Below are 4,354 nucleotides of genomic sequence, written 5' to 3'. Positions count from 1 at the left end.
TTTGAACATTGGCGTGTCTTCTGTATCACTTTTTTCCTCAGAAAAGCTTTTAACAAACATATTCGTTGTGAATAGGTACAGATTTTAGGAATTATTGGAAGATGTGAATCTAAAGTTGATATCAGGGGACTTCCCTGGTGGCGCAGTGGCTAAGAATCCACCTGCCAATGCAGGGGACACAGGTTCGAGCTCTGGTCCGGGAAGATGCCACATGCCGTGGAGCAACTAAGCCCGTGGGCCACAGCTATTGAGCCTGAGCTCTAGAGCCCGTGAGCCACAACTACTGAACCTACGTGCCACAACTACTGAAGCCCGCGCGCCTAGAGCCCATGCTCCACAACAAGAGAAGCCACTGCAGTGAGAAGCCCGCGCACTGCAATGAAGAGTAGCCCCCGTTCACCGCAAATAGAGAAAGCCCACAGGCAGCAACGAAGACCCAAAGAAGCCCAAAATAAATTTATTTAAAAAAAAGAAATTTTCCCTCTATCAGTGTGGCAAGTTACACAGTCTTGTTTTTATGAAAACAATTGGACAACTTCTGATTTACCTGGATCTGAATTAAAATCACCTCAACTGTGTTCGAGAATTCTAGTAGTTGCCAGTCATGGCTATTTAAGGAAAAAGTAACTTTCTTGTGGGCTCCTCATGTGGACACTACTAGATTCTTCCCCGAATAGTGATTCATTGAAACACCGCGTTATTTTGAAACTTTGATTTCCAGAGGGCCCGGTGTTTAGGGCCTGGTCCCGCGTTCGCAGGGCGCTCACGTGAGCCCCTCCTGTCGGGGTTGGGGAGGAGGGCCCTCACTCCCGGCCCTCACACCTGCCCTCGTGTGTTCTCTTGGTTCCGGGGCTAGAGCTCTGCAAACCTAGCAGGCCCCCCTGCAGTCGGCTCAGGACCCTGGCAGGGTGCTGGGGATCCGCCTCGCTGCAGCCCCCGTGTCCACGTGGCAATACAGCCCAGGAGGCAGGCCTCCCCCTCCACAAACCGTCGGGGACCCAGTTCCACTGGGCACCTCCTCCAGCCACCTACATTCTATGAATCCCTTGGGAGACTTTTTTCCCTTTTCTAATGTGTGGTTAATGGCTCTGCTACATTGTTTCTATTCAACTGGCCAGCGGTTTCTCTCCACAGCAGTGGCTTTTGAAAATCTTGGGTCAAGATGAGTGGCCTCGTTTGTTACTAGAAGTGAGCATGAGACCCCACATGCTGAGCAGATGTTGCCTGGCACTGCCTGAGTCTCGTTTTTGAATAGTTACCAGAATCTGTTTGCGTGAATAGTTAAGATAGCCTCAGCCATTCCTTGGAGTTAATTCTCAGCAGCAGCTCCCTTTGTGAACACGTTCACTTATGAATACCTGTAGCATTTTGATGGTGCCTGAAGATGGTGAGCTTGCACCTAGGCAAGTAGGGCAGTTTCTGAGGTCCAAGGATGTAGCCTGGGGTTGGTGTTCATTAGTGGACCTACTGTTTCTCTGTGGACTCTTAAAGTGTGTCTTTTCATGGTGCTCTCAAATGTTAATAAGTACTCCAGATTAACGAGAATAACCGATCACCTTCAGAATTCAGTACTTGCGTTATATGTGTTTCTATTTGTATCGGTGCCCAGTGGGAACCCCCCCGCCTCCCCTCAAAGGGACAGTATTCAGCTTCTAGTCTAGACTTTATTAGGTGAGTAGCTTAGTCTGCGGGGCCTCCAGTTTGAGATATACTGGTATAAGGTATTCTTTAAAGAAACATCTGGTTGCATGTTTTTGAAATGACAGTAGATGTTTTCTGAGCCAAAGAATGGTACTAAATGGGCAATAATGGAATTTTTCTGGCCTGCATGGAAGGCACCTTCTTTACTTTGTTTAGTAAGTACATCGGAATCCCAAGCAAAGCTGGATAATAGAACATTCCTGGGAAGAATCCTAACTAGCCCTAGTAACAGGATATAATGCCTGTGTCATCTAACCAGGGACAAATGCTTTTACTTTTCTAGTACATAATTTAGCAGAGGGTCTTATAAACCTCTCTTAGCTTTTTAAGCGTGGCATTCACAGGTGGACCGTCCTTGTTCACATTCCCTCCTCTGTCTATGCCAATGGTCAACTTGTGTTCTAATTCTCTTCTATTGCTTGCTTTTCAAAGATGCAGTTTTGGATTTGTAAATTCTAAGTTTCCGGGTTGCAACTTGAAACAGTAGCCAATTTGTAGAAGAAAACTGTTATTTGCATGTAAGCCTGAGCAGTTGCGAAGGGCCCAGAGAAAATAAATGACAGGGTAAATCAGATACTTGTGAATGGGGAAATATGATGGCTACTCTTTTTAGGCAGTTAAATTACTTAACGGTGGTGCACAAAGACAAAATCCTATCTGTATCCTGTTCTAAAATCAAAAGCTGAAACCAGAGAACTTTTGCTAATTGTAAAAGGCATTTAATAAGCCTGTATCCATAATGGACTGTTAAAGTTTATTATTAGACTAAAAAGTAGCTGCTTGGGGTTTAAGAAGCAGCTAGTATTAGATTAAAACACAAGCAAGCTATCAGTTGAATTCTAATTGGGGAGGGGAATTAATTTTTTTAAAGTTTCCTGAAAGTGCTGTGATAAAAAATGCAAAATAAACTGTAGGGTTTTTTTTTTTTTAATAAGAGATAATATTAGACGACTAGTAATTCTTGCCTTGCAACTGGCCGGACACCTTATACGCAGAGTTGACTGTCTAATATCCCAAAACCTCAACGTGATATACAAGTCCTGCACGAGTTCTCCTTCTGAAATATTACCCATTACTTGCTTGCTGCCGTTCAGCAGCTGGACAGGCTCCCAAACTGTTATACATATCTAAAAATCCAGGGAATGTTGTCTTGGTTGCTCCAAGAAATGAAAGCTGAGATTATTATTTATTCTTATAACAGGGAACCAATTATAGTACCCTTAAAATAATGACACGATTAAAAGTGTTAGATCCAACTTGCCTACAAATAAAACATACCTCTTCCTTCTGAAACTGAAAACTAATTCAGGGACATGGTGGTTTTGACTCAAAGATAAAGCCCAGCTGTATTCTATAGCTACACAAGGGCATATGTTAGGGAGAGTGCACCTGAAAACCTCAAAGGACATTTTCACAGTGAGACTTTTACTTTTCTCTCTTCACTTGGCTCTGTGGTCTTGGCAACTGGCATCCGTGAAGCACCCCCTCAGTCTGGATGCTCAGCTGTCAATACATCCCCAGTAAAGCCCCTTCGTTTGGCAGTAGGAAGGCAGAAAAGCATCAAGAAATCTTTAATTCTGATTGAGCCCATTTCAGTGATGGAAAAACATGTTCTGGACTGTAAATGCCAGGCAAGAGTACATCCAACACTTTTGGTAACATTTCTTAACGTTCCTGTTATGGGATAGAAGCTCTGAGTTTAGCATGGTATTTCATTTAGTTGAGCATTATTGGGGAGTATTGCCACCTATACTTTGTGAACATTGCTGCTGAGTTTTGATCGCCTTTCCCACTGATAAGGTGGGTTACATTTTCTGACCTCTGACATGTCCCTTTTGTTGAATGTCCCTAAAAGTTTATCCTCTGAGTCAGTTTAATTAACCCTTGGTACAATTCACTAATTCAAGGAATTGCCCTGTAGTTGTTACTTTTAAACAGATTTATAGATTTATTTGAGAAAGCACCTCCAAAAGTGGTGCTGTCAAAGATATTAATGGCATAAATGGGGTTGAGCTGCCGTCGAATGCGCGTTGAGTTTTATTGAAAATGTCAGTGGTTGAATAAACCTTCCTTCACTTGGGACCTCCATTAGCCTATCATCATGGAAATAAGGATAATCTGATCAAGATGGTGTCCTCCAGTGACAAACTGAGGAAGTTAATTCCTGGAATTAAAGTTACAAAATGAAAAAGCAATTTTTTTTCTTGGCTTAAAACCCGACTAAACCAATGTTTCAAGAACAACTACCACTAAGAGAAAATGGGAAATAACAAGATTACAGTTGTTGGAAATGTTTTCTTTTACAAGTTGGAAAGGCACAGACATACTAGGAGGCTGCAAACATTTCTGGAACCTTTCCACTAAGGCTTTCAAAGAGCATTTGGCAAACTCAGTAAAATTCATAAGCCAGAGAGAAGCGGCCCCGCAAGTCAACCAGCAGCCCTCGGCCACGTCACATCACGCCCTGAGGGCTTTCGGACTGACCTCTAAGTACACAGGCTGAATAAAAGGCGCCCAGGTTCAAGAAGATTATCACTCGATAACTACGTTTTTTTAAAAAGCTTGACGCGCTGCTGGGTAGGGAAGAGAGGGAGCCAGTCGCGCATGCGCACCCCACCCCGCCTTCCCCGGCGTCGCGCAGTTCGTGCGTCAC

This window comes from Tursiops truncatus, chromosome 20 (assembly GCF_011762595.2).
Source record: "Tursiops truncatus isolate mTurTru1 chromosome 20, mTurTru1.mat.Y, whole genome shotgun sequence".
NCBI classification, from domain to species: domain Eukaryota; kingdom Metazoa; phylum Chordata; class Mammalia; order Artiodactyla; family Delphinidae; genus Tursiops; species Tursiops truncatus.
The sequence above is the reverse complement of the archived record's forward strand: the minus strand, read 5'-3'. Positions refer to the sequence as shown.